Source organism: Rattus norvegicus, chromosome 1, assembly GCF_021556685.1.
Source record: "Rattus norvegicus strain SHRSP/BbbUtx chromosome 1, alternate assembly SHRSP_T2T, whole genome shotgun sequence".
In the NCBI taxonomy this organism is placed as follows: Eukaryota; Metazoa; Chordata; class Mammalia; order Rodentia; family Muridae; genus Rattus; species Rattus norvegicus.
In genome coordinates, this window is record NC_141534.1 from 86041271 (window position 1) to 86057016 (window position 15746).

Genomic DNA, 15746 nt, shown 5'->3' on the forward strand with positions numbered 1-15746 from the left:
AAATGGGATGCCTAGCACTGTGTTGACATGTGGACTAACCTTTTACCATTAAAAATATAGCAACAACCCATTACAACGGCCTGTTCTCATTCATCACATTCAATCTTTGGCACAAGCAAGCTTGCATTCTCACATACACATTCACAACATCAGAAACACACACACCTACATACATCAAAAGAAAAGCTAAAAGGCAAGCCAGATATAGTGCCACACACCTGTAATGCTGATATTTAGTAGGTAGAAACACATGTCCAAGAGTTAAGTGTCATTTTCCGCTCCTCGGTGAATGTGTGGCCAGCCTGGAGTCTTAAAGACTCTGGCTCAAAACAAACAAAGGTCCAAGAAAATGTAAGTGTAGACATTTGTAGTGCAACAACTTACAGACCAATAAAATAAAATAAAATAAAATAAAATAAAATAAAATAAAACAAAGAAGAAGACCAAAGTACAGATGTTTCACTTTTACTTAGAAGGGGGAACAAAATAACCCTGGGAGGTAGATGGAGGGAGGGAAATAGGAGGAAAATATATATGAAAATTAAAGGGGTTCTACTGTGACAGTGGTTAAGAGATATTTGTTTGGAGGCAGGGATTGCAAAAAGCATGTATACAAGGCTAGCATCAGTGCCATTTTATAGATAAGGAGGGCTTTGGACTCCTGACCCTCTTGTCAGGAGTAGTCTTGGATAAAAGAACTGAACCATCTTACTCAGTCTGGATATTTGTTATTTCCCCTACCTCACTGGAGATGTATAAATTGATGAAAGTTAATTAATGAAACCAACAACAAACAAACAACCACAAGATCTGTCTGTTAGTGGGAAATCAAGTTCAATATGCAGACAAGTTGGTTCCTGTCTTCTGGTGTGGTGAGGTATACTAGGAAAATTGAAACTTTTGATGGTAGAGATGGGAGAGATATTTTATATGAAATTGAGAAAGATTCCAATTAATTTGGCATCCAATTCACTGAAATAAAATGAAGGTATTAATCAAGGTTCATAACATCATAATACACATATCAGTGATTGTAATGAAGGAAAGAGGGTGCCTGTGTGTGTGTGTGTGTGTGTGTGTGTGTGTGTGTGTGTGTGTGTGTGTGAGAGAGAGAGAGAGAGAGAGAGAGAGAGAGAGAGAGAGAGAGAGAGATTGAGAGAAAGAGAGAGAAAGAGAGAATGTATTTGTGGAGAAAAAGGATCTGATGACTAGAAGAAATTGAAAGGGCAAAGCCAATTATGGCAGACAAGAGCCAAACATTTCCATAAACATAGTGGAGCATGTGTTGGAACATCTTATACCTAGGAGTGGTATAGCTGGTTGTCCAGCTAGAACTATTTTCAATTTTTTGAGGAACTGACAAAATTTTTTCCAGAGTGGTTCTACCAACTTGCAATCACATCAATGGAGGAGTGTTCCTCTTTCACCTCACCCTCTCCAGCATCTGTTGTCCCCTGAGTTTTTGATCGTAGCCATTCTAATTGGTGTAAGGTGGAATTTTAGGGTCATTTTGATTTTCATATCCCTGATGACTAAGGTTGTAGAATGCTTCTTTAGGCTTTTTTTTGATGATTCAAGATTCCTCTGTTGAGAATTCTATGTCCAGTTCTGGACCCCATTTTTAATATGGTTATTTGGCTCTCTGCAGTTTAACTAATTGAGTTCTGTGTGTATTTTGTGAATTAGCCCTTTATCAGATGTAGGGTTGGTAAAAGCTTTGCCCAATCTTTAGGTTGCTGTTTTTTTCTTACTGAAGGTTTCATTTCCATTACAGAAGCTTTTCAGTTTTATTAGATCCCATTTGTCTACAGTTGATCTTTCAGGCTGAGCCAATTATATTCTGTCCAGGAAATTTTCCCATCCCAATGTATTTGAGATTCTTTTCTTCTTATCTTCTATTAGTTTGAGTGTGCACTTTATCTTCTATTAATTTAAAGATACTGGTTTTATGTGGACCTCATCTTTGTACAAAAGTGTGTGGTATTATTTCTGGATCTTAAATTCTATTCCATTAATTTCCCTGCCTGTGTCTCTACCAATTCCATGCAGTTTTTATCACTATTTCTCTGTAGTACATCTTGAGGTCAGGGATAGTGAGTCTGCCAGAAGATTTTTTTTTATTTTTAAGAATTGTTTTTGCTATCCTGCTTTTTTTATTTTCGATGTGATACTGAAAATTTTCCCTTCCATGTCTTTTGAAGAATGGTGGTGAAATTTTGATGGATGTTGCATTTAATTTGTAGACTGTTTTGGGAGGATGGCCATTGTACTATGCTAACGCTGCCAATCTATGAATGTGGGAGACCGTTCAATCTTCTGAGGTCTTCTTCAATTTTTTTCTTCAGATACTTGAAGTTCTTGTCATACTGATATTTTACTTGTTTGGTTAGATTCACACAAAGATATTTGATATTATTTGTGAATATCATGAAGGGGGTTGCTTTCCTAATTTCTTTCTTAGCCTTTTTATCCTTCGAGTAGAGGAAGGTTACTGATTTGTTTGAGTTAGTTTTATACCCAAACACTTTGCTGAAGTTGTTTTACAGTCATAGGAGTTTTTTGGTGGAAATTTGGGGTCAATTATGTATATTATCTTATCATCCACAAATAGTGATTTTTGACTTTTTCCTTTCCAATTTGTATCCATTTGGCCTCCTTTTATTGTCTAATTTCTCTGGCTAGATTTTGAGTACTATATTGAATGGATAGGCAGAGTTCATGTAGCTTTATTTATAATAGTCAGAAGCTGAAAACAACCCAGATGTCCCTCAACAGAGAAATGAATAAAAAAATTGGTACATTTACACAATGTAATGCTACGCAGCTATTAAAGCAACGACTTCATGAAATTCATAATTAAATGGTGGAACAAGAAAGTATCATCCTGAGTAAGGTAACACAGACACAAAAGACCACACATGGTATGGCCTCATTGATAAGTGGATAATAACTGAAAAGCTCAGAATAACCAGGAGATAACTCACAGACCATATGAAGCCCAAGAAGAAAGAAGATCAAAGTATTGATGTTTCACTTTTACTGAGAAGAGGCAACAAAATAATCCTGGGAGGTAACTTGAGGGAGGGACCTAGGAGGAAAAGAGGAGGAGGATGGAAAAAGGGGGTAGGATGTGGTGTGGGAAGACACAGGGGTGAAGTACAGAGGGTTTGGTATTTGCAAAGAGGTGTGTAGCACTGGATCATGGGGAAGAGAAAGTAGCCACTAGAAAGTCCCAGATACCAGGGATGCAGTAGTTTTCCAGGACCCAACAGGAATGAAATTCACTGAAATACCAAACAAAGAGGAGATAGAACCTATAGAGACCATATCCAGTGGCTAGGTAAAGTTCCTGGTTTAAAGAATGGGGACACCCACCCATTTCAAAAATATTAACCAAGAATTTCTCCTGTCTGAAGAATATGCATGGACAAAGAGTTGAGCAGAGACAGAAGGAAAGGCCATCCAGAGACAGTCCCACCTAGGGATCCATCCCACTAGCAGACATCAAGCCCAGACAATATTCCTGATTCCAAGAAGTGCTTCCTGAAAAGAGCATAGTATAGCTGTCCCACAAGAGGCTTTGCCTGAGCCTGAACAAGACAGAGGAGAATGCTCACAGCAAATTATCTGACTCACTTCGCAGCCAACCATGGAGAAGTTAAGGGAAGGACTGAAGGAGCTAAAGGGCCTTGCAACCCTATAGGAAGAACAATAACAATAGATCTGATACTTCAGAGCTCCCAAGGAGTAAATCCTCAAACAAATAATACATATGGAGGAGCCCGTGGATCCCCCTGTATATATAACAGAAGATTGACTTATCTGTCAACACTGGTTGGGGAGGCTGTTGGTCCCGTGGAGGCCCAATAATTCAACATGGGGAAATGCTAAGGTGGTGAAGCAGGAGTGAGTGGGTGGTTGGGTGAATACCCTAATAGAAACAGGGGGAGGGGCGATGTTGTGGGGGTTTGTGAAGCTGAAATCAGGAAAGGGAATAACATTTGAAACATAAATAAATAAAAACCTATTAAAATAGATATAGAGGGATATAAACTTCACCTCACTACTCATCATTCTTGTGTCTAAAACTCCATACAGAGATATACTTTTAATCTATTATTTTTCAATGTACAATTTTTAGTATTATGCTCCTATCTTACATCATTCCTACATGCTACAATACAGATGTGGCAGGACAAATGTGCCTAGGAATGCAATGACAACTCTTTTTTTTTTTTTCGATCTTTATTAACTTGAGAATTTCTTTATTTACATTTTGATTGTTATTCCCCTTCCCAGTTTCTGGGGAAACATCCCCCTTACCCCTTCCCCTCTACTTCTATATGGGTGTTCCCCTCCCCCCCCCATTACCATCCTCCCCCGAACAATCACATTCACTGGGGCTTCAGTCTTGGCAGGACCAAGGGCTTCCCTTCAACTGGTGCTCTTATCAGGCTATACATTACTACCTATGAGGTTGCAGCCCAGGGTCAGTCCATGTATAGTCTTTGGATAGTGGCTTAGTCCCTGGAAGCTCTGGCTGGTTGGCATTCTTGTTCATATGGGGTCTCGAGCCCCTTCAAGCTCTTTCAGTCCTTTCTCTGATTCCTTCAACGGGGGTCCCATTCTCAGTTCAGTGGTTTGCTGCTGGGATTTGCCTATGTATTTGTTGTATTCTGGCTGTGTCTCTCGGGAGAGATTCATATCCAGTTCCTGTCGGCTTGAACTTCTTTGCTTCATCCATATTATCTAATTGGGTGGCTGTATATGTATGGGCCACATGTGGGGCAGGCTCTGAATAGGTGTTCCTTCTGCCTCTGTTCTAAACTTTGCCTCCCTATTCTCTGCCAAGGGTATACTGGTTCCCCTTTTAAAGAAAGAGTGAAGCATTTGCATTTTGATCATCCTCCTTGACTTTCATGTGTTCTGTGCATCTAGGGTAATTTGAGCATTTGGGCTAATAGCCACTTATCAATGAGTGCATATCATGTGTGTTTTTCTGTGATTGGTTTACCTCACTCAGGATGATATTTTCCAGTTCCATCCATTTGCCTATAAATTTCATAAAGTCATTGTTTTTGATAGCTGAGCAATATTCCATTGTGTAGATGTACCACATTTTCTGTATCCATTCCTCTGTTGAAGGGCATCTGGGTTCTTTCCAGCTTCTGGCTATTATAAATAAGGCTGCGATGAACATAGTGGAGCATGTGTCTTTGTTATATGTTGGGACATCTTTTGGGTATATGCCCAAGAGTGGTATAGCTGGGTCCTCAGGTAGTTCAATGTCCAATTTTCTGAGGAACCTCCAGACTGATTTCCAGAATGGTTGTACCAGTCTGCAATCCCACCAACAATGGAGGAGTGTTCCTCTTTCTCCACATCCTTTCCAGCATATGCTGTCACCTGAGTTTTTGATCTTAGCTCTTCTCACTGGTGTGAGGTGAAATCTCAGGGTTATTTTGATTTGAATTTCCCTTATGACTAAAGGTGTTGAACATTTCTTTAGGTGTTTCTCAGCCATTCGGCATTCCTCAGCTGTGAATTCTTTGTTTAGCTCTGAACCCCATTTTTATAGGGTTATTTGTCTCCCTGCGTTCTAACTTCTTGAGTGCTTTGTATATTTTGGATATAAGCCCTCAGTCAGATGTAGGATTGGTAAAGATCTTTTCCCAATCTGTTGGTTGCTGTTTTGTCCTAACAACAGTGTCCTTTGCCTTACAGAAGCTTTGCAGTTTTATGAGATCCTGTTTGTCGATTCTTGATCTTAGAACATAAGCCATTGGTGTTTGGTTCAGGAAATTTTTTCCAGTGCCCATGTGTTCCAGATTGTTTCCAACTTTTTCTTCTATTAGTTTGTGTGTATCTGGTTTGATGGGGAGTTTCTTGATCCATTTGGAATTAAGTTTTGTACAGGGTGATAAGCATGGATCAATCTGCATTCTTCTACATGCTGACCTCCAGCAACGACATCTCTTATGAGCTAACTAATTTCCTACTTAATTAGAAAATTGATACTATAATCTTGGTCCTTTATTCATGACTAGAGAGCTCATAGGTTTTAACTGGAGTTAGTGCTGCTGTTTTACTAAATGGAAATATTGTTAAGCTCTCTTCTAATTATTTGTATTCATATTTATAGTTTAAAAGTATTTCTCTCTATCTATCTATCTCTATCTCTCTCCCCTTCTCTCTCTCCCTTTCTCTGTAGTTGGTAAGCATTCATTTAATGCCATTAGAGACTAATTTTTTGAGATTCTATCATTGATATAAAATAAGCTGAGGCTTCATTATCTAAGCACATTCCAGATTTTCTGACTTTCCTTTGGTAAAGAGCTATTGTTGAGCTACCCACACTCATACTGTAAGCCATTCTACTAAGTTGCTTATCTGTTTAAATATGTAGATTTTTTTGTAATTTCTGTTATTCTAGAGGAGCCTGACTAACCCATATTAGTATCTAGGTATTTTAATACATACTCTGTGCTTTGAACCAGATACAGCCATTATAAGTTAAAACTCAAGTTTATGTACTCAGGGTTAGAATAAATAGTTGTCACTTAGCATACTTGTTAGGTACTTTACGTGTTGTGACTGGGACACGTGTATCTTTCAGTGTAACCAGATGTGATGATTAATTGGACTATGGTTATCTAATGTTGATACTATATCTGTCCCTCTTCTGAGTTACATTTCTCTCCAATGATAATCAATTTCATAGTCTTAAAAGTTCTATTACTGTCTACATATGCCTCATTTATAGACACAATTGGAAATATGTGTATATAAATAAATAAATAAAAATCAAAATCCTGAGATAGTATAATAAAACTGTGTAATCTCAGGTACTAAGATTGAGGAATGAAAAGGACAAGTTTAAAGACTGCCTGGGAATCTTAGACAAATCATATAACAAAATAAAGAAAATAAACAGAGACGATAACTTAATGCAGTAGAAGAATCTTTACATGGAATCCAGCAGCAAAGTGATGGTGGCTTGTATCATCTTAGAACATACACTTAGAATCCCAAAGTATGTAGATGCAGTGTGGTTCAGTGGTTGAAAACTTTATTCCTAGTACACAGAATTTGATGGATTTGTTCCACATCAATACAAAGATATCACCTTTAAATATGACCAGAAAATTACCATCAAACTAGTTTTTAGTAAATAAGCAACAGCTTATATTAGTTAGTAATTAATGAAACAAATAGGTAGTCAGATCAGTCAGAAATGGTGGAACTTTTCTTTCTCTTCTATAACATCTCTGTGCTCCTTCTAGAGGAAGAAGCTTCTTTGTATTTAAAGATATTTTTAGCCTATAGATCTTCTTCAGGATTATCTATACTAACGTGTTCAATTCTAGAGTCATATACATTTGAACAACATTAAATCAATGCAGTAGGTGTAATATATTAAACTCACACACAGCCCCCCACATGAAAATTAAGGAAAAAAATATTCTGAATTCGAGAGGTTGAGAAAGTGTAGGAGGGGTCAAATATAGCATTTAAAATTATGTAAATGCAATATTCATATAAGAAACCTTCAGAAAATAAAAAGGATTATATTAAAAGAGAAAGTTTTAAATGACTTAATGTTGGAAACTTTATATTAGACTCTAAGAGGGATAATAGGGCTAAGATGTATGTGACTTGTCAAGGCAACGGAGAATAATACTAGACTGTGGGCAGCTCTAGGTTGGTGGAAGCTTTCCTTACACATGTTGTTTTCATTTGTCCATCAGATGCAGGACACTGAGTGAGGCCAGCTATGCTTTGATGTGAAAAGATACCAAGTGTGGCACAGACAGTGAGACGGACATTTGAAATTCAACTGCCTCTGTGAATAGTTCCACACATATTTATTTAGTTTTATAATTGAACTATTAGCAATGCTATAGGAAATGCAATTTGGTCTTCACAAATGTGTGGGCACCTGCATAAACATAGACAAAGTAATCAAAATATACATTAATAAATAATAAAAACAAATCTTATTTTAAAAAAGCAAACAACAAAAAGCATGATTCCCAGTGAATTCATGGATATTTAAGTTGTTGACTGTGCTTTTGTTTTCCCATGTTCTACCATCTCTCTGAAGATATTTTTACAGTACATCCTTCTTCAAAACAATCAATTCCCACAAGTGCATCCAAGAAGGTACAGTAAATCAAAAATCTGAGGTGATATTCATGAACATTTTACCTTAAAAACAGGAATGATGTATTCCTCAGAAACAAGATATTCAGTAAAGCATGTTACAAGTGCTGAATGTTAGAAGAGAGCTCTTGGATGGATTACAGAGGATACTTGAGGCTCAAATATTTGCTTATTAATTTTATCAGAGGTTTGAAAGCATTGCCCATATATGACATACTGCCAGCTACAACCTTAGCAAGCATGTATTACATCACAATATTAAGTTCTTCCTTTGAGATATTTACAGTAATAAAAGATTCTCTTACAGATGTTTAGATAAATCTAAACATAAATTTAGATAAATCTAAATCTGGTATAGAAGAAGAAACACCATTACAAATAAGCAAATGAAGTTTCTCAGAGAGTTCTCTGTAGGCAGAAGCCTTAAGCTTATCTCAGAGTTAAATACAGTACTTGTCAGTATATCCAATTGTTCTACTTCTCCGTAGTAGTACCCACCACCATACAAACGGAAATAAATAAGCATGGTTGCATTCAAATCTATTTTTCTATGAACCCAAAAGTTGTTTATTCACATTTTTCAATTAGATTGCATAACAGCATCTAAGATAGATGTAATTCACTCAGGGATTGAACACAAATCTAGGCTCGTCATTATGCTGGCATAGCAAGAAGAGCAAGCATTACTCTGGTCTCAAGGCAGCTTTGTAGACATGATATATCAAATAGACACCATTAAAATAAAGTCAATGCTGCACTATAGGTAGTTACAAGAATCTTCCTATTTCCTTTCTCATGTACAAGTCATGTTCACACTACTCATACAATGTGCACTCATAAGTATACATGGCTAAATTTAAACACTTTATTGTCCTAAAAATACCATTAACATAAGATATTTTAAAGTGGAATCCTCAGAATCATTGAACATTGAGAAGACATTTTTTGAAAATAGCAAAATCAACATATGCATATAAAAGAAAATAAAGTGCAATAAAATAAGAACTTTGTAAAGAAATTGCTTTATTCAGTAAAGGTTAATTTTAATTGTTAGCTTGACAGGATCTGGAATGAGATGGGAAGAGAGGAAATGAGGAATTTGCTAGATCAAGATGTGCCATTGTATGTGTTATTGTTAAGATTAATTGTTGAAAAAAGATTGATACTGAAAACATGTGGCACCAATTTCATAGATGTAATCCTGGACTGTATAATGAAGGACTGTGTTGAGCAATAAACATCTACTTATTTATAGAAGTCACTCTCTTCTATTGAATGCAAATGTGACTAGCTGTTTTGAGCCCCCAATACTGATGAATTGTACTATGGATGTGTACTCTAGAATAAACCCTTTTGTGCTAAGCTGTTTATGTCAGGAATTCTATCACAAGAGAAAGAAAGCCGTATACCTGGCAGATTAACTACTTCAAATACAGTGTAAAATTTATCATCTGTGAAACCTCAGCAAGTGATGTTAGGAATGGTAAAGTACACTGAACACTTCCTCCAAATTGATTTATCTTTTTATTCAATGGTTTTTTAAGTCTCACAAAGAAAGAAGGTAGCAGAGCATAAGAAAATTAGTCTCACATATACAATTAAACATTTCATTCAATTGGAATGTTGCGCTCTGAATTTACTCTTGTGGTAATGCATTCAATATAATCAACAATCGGCCTGATGCAATTTAACTTCTATTATTTTTACTTGGTTGCTAGGACATTAATACTCAGCATCCACCATGGCTCATTGTTTTTTGTCTATGACCCTGAATTTCACTTGGTTATTTAATGTACACTTTTTATTATTAGAACAATAATCCTTTAAGTTAACTTTTACAAGATCAAAAACTCAAGTGACAGAAGATGCTGGCAAGGATGTGCAGAAAGAGTACACTCCTCCTTTGTTGGTAGGATTGCAAGCTGGAACAACCACTCTGGAAATGAGTCTGGTAGGTCCTCAGAAAATTGGACATAGTACTAACTGAGAACCCAACTATACCACACCTGGGCATATACCTAAAATATTTTCCAACATGTAACAGGACACATGCTCTACTATGTTCATATGAGCCTTATTTATAATACCCAGAATATGTTAAAAAAACCCAGATGTCCTTTAACAGAGGAATAGATACAGAAAATGAGGTACATTTACACAATGGAGCACTACTAAGCAATAAAAAACAATGGCTACATGAAATTCTGAGGCTAATGGATGTAACTGGAAGATATCATCCTGAGTGAGGTAACCCAGTCACAAAAGAAGACATATGGTATGGCCTCACTTATCAGTGTATATTAGCTCAAAAGTTCAGAATACATAAGAAAATTCACAGACCATATGACGATCAAGAAGAAGGAAGACCAAAATGTGGCTGCTTCAATCTTTCTTGGAATGGGAAACAAAATATTTATGGGAAGAAATTCATGGACAAAGAGTGAAGCAGGAACTGAAGGAAAAGCTATTCAGAGATGGTGCCACATGTGGATCTATCCCATATGCAGCTACCTAACCCAGTCACTATTGCTGATGCCAATAAGTGCTTGCTGAGAGGACCCCTGATATGGATGTCTCCTGAGAGGTTCTGCCAGAGCCTTACTGATACAGATGAGGATGCTTACAGCTAACCTTCGGACTGAGCACAAGGACCACAATGGAGGAGTTAGAGAAAAGTCTGAAAGACCTGAAGGGGTTTTCAACCCCATGGGAAGAACAACAATATCAACCAACCAGAGCCCCTGACTCCGAGCTCTCAGGGGGAGTACCAAAGAGTACACAAGGAGGGATTCATTACTCCAGCCACATATATAGCAGATGATGGCATTGTTTGGCATCAATAGGACGAGAAGACCTTGGTCCTGTGAACGCTCATTTCTCCATTGTAGTGGAATGCTAGGTTGTTGACATGAGAGTGGGTAGGTGGTTGAGAGTGGGAGCATCTTGATAGAAACATGGGGGGAGGGATAGAAGGTGGGGGAAAGGGGAGAACATTTGTAATATAAATACATAAAATCCAATTCAAAAAGAATGAAAACCTAGTATATGCTAGAAGGAAATGGCTAGATTTAAGTTATATGTGGCTTTACATAAATGAAACAAAGAAGTGTCTAAAGGGTTATATTTATCTATACAGAACACATTTATATACACAGAACACACACACACACACAGTGGAACAGTTACGATTATGATGAAAAACAAATTTATTCAAATGAAAACTGTTGACGTAATGTAAATAAAACATTTTTTAACCTGCTGAGTCATCTTTTTGGATTTTTGGTAGGGTGAGGGGTAAGAACTCTTGTAGTCCATTGTGGTTTAAAATTTCCTTTGTAGATAATATAACCTTGAACTTGATTAAAAAATATCCACTTGATGAGTGATGAGGTTCCCTGCATGTTGTACCCTGCTTCGTTTATGCAGTTTTTGGGACAAAAATCAAGTCTCCATTTCTGCTGGCCAGGCACTCTAACAAAATGGCTATGTCCCTGGCCCAAAGTAAGTTCTTTGAGTAAATGAGGTATGCCCTTTGACAGCATGAAATTTATTAATACAATGATTAATCTGGTTTGTTTGTACTGAATCCTAGCTCTGTGTATGTCTCTCTCTCTCTCTCTCTCTCTCTCTCTCTCTCTCTCTCTCTCTTTATCTTTGTATGTGTGTGTGTGTGTGTGTGTATGTGTGTGTGTGTGTGTGTGTGTGTGTGTGTGTGTGTGTTTGTGTTTTTGCCTTTATTGGTTGGTTGGTATATTGCTGTTGTTATTTTTAATTGGATTTTTATGTATTTATTTATTTATTTCCATTTTTCTTAAATTGTGTATTTCTTATTTACATTGTAAATGTTATTCTCTTTACCGGTTTTCTATCTTATTGTTTGCTTTTCTGATAGGGTGTCTGCATGGTGAAACTGGCTTCAAATTTGTTATTTAATCAAAAATAACATTGATTCCTGAGGCTTTTGCTTATATCTGTTATGTACTAAACTCTAGGGCATCAATGCAATGTCAATATCACATTAAGGATCATAGAATGAATTACAGGAATTTAAACTGAAGTCTCTCCTCTATTCTTTTCTTAAATTTGGTATATATTTCTCTGGAATGTTCTCTTAGCTATTTCATTCATACAGTCAAATCAACAAAGCCACCTCCAACCTGATATTTCTCTTCCACCCTCAAGCATCTTCCTTCAAGTACCTAGAACATACATAAATTCTTTAAAAATATTTACAGATAAGGGCATGTGAGGAGTTTTCTCTTTGACAATAATCAAGATGCAAACTTTTGTACAAATAGCCTGATGACCTGAACTTGCAATTCTCAAAAAGAAAGGGCAGGGAAGTGCTTTTAAAAGTGTTTAACACCTTTAGTCATCATACAAATGTAAATTGAATCAAATTTGAGAATATTTTGTTCCAGGCAGGATGTTTATAATGAAGGGCAACAAAAGCTGTGAAAAATATGAATTAAAGGAAACCTTATTTTCTGTGTGATATAATGTAACATGCAAAATGTTAAATATTAAAAAGGTAAAATGTAAAAATATAAAGTGTAAACTGGCAAATGTCAAATGTAAAATTTGTAAAATGTAAACTGAGTACAAAACATAGCAACCATTATGTATATGAGTATGGATATTTCCAAAGAAATAGCAAATAGATGAACAGTAAGATCCAGATGTACTCTTCCTGGAAATATATGCAAAGAATTCTTTATCCAGAAACAGAAATACTTCATATTATTATTTATCATTACACTATTCAAAATAGCAGACAGTCATGTTGACACTACATCTGTCTCTCTTCTGAGTTACATTTCTCTCCAATGATAATCAATTTCATAGTCTTAAAAGTTCTATTACTGTCTACATATGCCTCATTTATAGACACAATTGGCAAGTCTGGGTATATAAATAAATAAATAAAAAATCAAAATCCTGAGATAGTATAATAAACCTGTGTGATCTCAGGTACTAACATTGAGGAATGAAAAGGACAAGTTCAAACACTGCCTGGGAATCTTAGACAAATCATATAACAAAATAAATAAAATAAACAGAGATGACAACTTAATGCAGGAGAAGAATCTTTACATGGAATCCAGCAGCAAAGAGATGGTGGCTTATATCATCTTAGAACACACACTTAGAATCCCAAAGTATGTAGATGCAGTGTGGTTCAGTGGTTGAAAACTTTATTCCTAGTACACAGAATTTGATGGATTTGTTCCACATCAATACAAAATATCACCTTTAAATATGACCAGAAAATTACCATCACACAAGTTTTTAGTAAATAAGCAATAGCTTATATCAGTTAGTCATTAATGAAACAAATAGGAAGTCAGATCAGTCAGAAATGGTGGAACTTGTCTTTCTTTTCTATAATATCTCTGTGCTCCTTCTAGAAGAAGAAGCTTCTTTGTATTTAAAGATATTTTTAGCCTATAGCTCTTCTTCAGGATTATCTATACTAATGTGTTCAATTCTAGAGTCATATACATTTGAACAACATTAAATCAATGCAGTAGGTGTAATATATTAAGTCACACACAGCCCCCCACATGAAAATTAAGGAAAAAAATTCTGAATTTGAGAGGTTGATAAAGTGTAGGAGGGGTAAAATATAGCATTTAAAATTATGTAAATGCAATATTCATATAAGAAACCTTCAGAAAGTGAAAAGGATTAAATTAAAAGAGAAAGTTTTAAATGACTTAATGTTGGAAACTTTATATTAGACTCTAAGAGGGATAATAGGGCTAAGATGTATGTGACTTTTCAAGGCTACGGAGAATAATACTAGACTGTGGGCAGCTCTAGGTTGGTGGAAGCTTTCCTTAGACATGTTGCTTTCATTTGTCCATCAGATGCAGGACACTGAGTGAGGCCAGCTATGCTTTGATGTGAAAAGATACCAAGTGTGGCACAGACAGTGAGATGGACATTTGAAATTCATCTGCCTCTGTGAATAGTTCGACACATATATATTTAGTTTTATAAATGTACTATTAGTAATGCTATAGAAAATGCAATTTGGTCTCCACAAATGTGTGGGCACCTGGATAAACATAGACATAGTAATCAAAATATGCATTAATAAATAATAAAAACAAATCTTATTTAAAAAAAACAAACAACAAAAAGCATGATTCCCGGTGAATTCATGGATATTTAAGCTGTTGACTGTGCTTTTATTTTCCCATGTTCTACCATCTCTCTGAAGATATTTTCACAGTACATCCTTCTTCAAAACAATCAATTCCCACAAGTGCATCCAATAAGGTACAGTAAATCAAAAATCTGAGGTGATATTCATGGACATTTTACCTTAAAAATGGGAATGACATATTCCTCAGAAATAAGATATTCAGTCAAGTGTGTTACAAGTGCTGAACGTTAGGAAGAAAGCTCTTGGATGGATTACAGTGGACACTTGAGGCTCAAATATTTGCTTATTAATTTTATCAGAGGTTTGAAAACATTGCCCATATATGACATACTGCCAGCTACAACCTTAGCAAGCCTGTAGTACATCACAATATTAAGTTCTTCCATTGCGATATTTACAGTAATAAAAGATTCTATTACAGATGTTTAGATAAATATAACATGGTATAGAAGAAGAAACACCATTACAAATAAGCAAATGAAGTTTCTCAGAGAGTTCTCTGTAGGCAGAAGCCTTAAGCTTATCTTAGAGGTAAATACAGTACTTGTCAGTATATTCAGTTCTTCTACTTCTCTGTAGTAGTAACCACCACCATACAAACAGAAATAAATAATTATGGTTGCATTCAAATCTATTTATTTTTCTATGAACCCAAAAGTTGTTTATTCACATTTTTCAGTTAGATTGCATAACATCATCTAAGTTAGATGTAATTCACTCAGGGATTGAACACAAATCCAGGCTTTGTCATTATGCTGGCATAGCAAGAAGAGCAAGCATTACTCTGGTCTCACGGCAGCTTTGTAGACATGATATGTCAAATAAACGCCATTAAGATAAAGTCAATGCTGCACTATAGGTAGTTACAAGAATCTTCCTATTTCCTTTCTCATGTCCAAGTCATGTTCGCACTACTCATAAAATGTGCACTCATAAGTATACATGGCTAAATTTAAACACTTTATTGTCCTAAAAATACCATTAACATAAGATATTTTAAAATGGAATCCTCAGAATCATTGAACATTGAGAAGACATTTTTTGAAAATAGCAAAATCAATATATGCATATAAAATTAAATAAAGTGCAATAAAATAAGAACTTTGTAAAGAGATTGCTTTATTCAGTGAAGGTTATTTTTTTTTTTAGAGAACAAAACTTGAAATTTATTCACTAGAAATTTTTAAAGCCAGAACTAAATGTTATCAGAAGGTAAGAGCTGGAGGAGACGAGATGGCAAGGTTCTTGGTACTCTTTTTTTTTTAAATTTAGAGAATACTTTATTAGTTTTTGTAATCAAACCCACGTAGATAAGACCTTACATATTTAATACAGTGTGTTACCCCTGTACAAATGGAAAAAACTTAAGTTCAACATTTCTAGACCAATATGGCTGTTAATTTCTGTACAG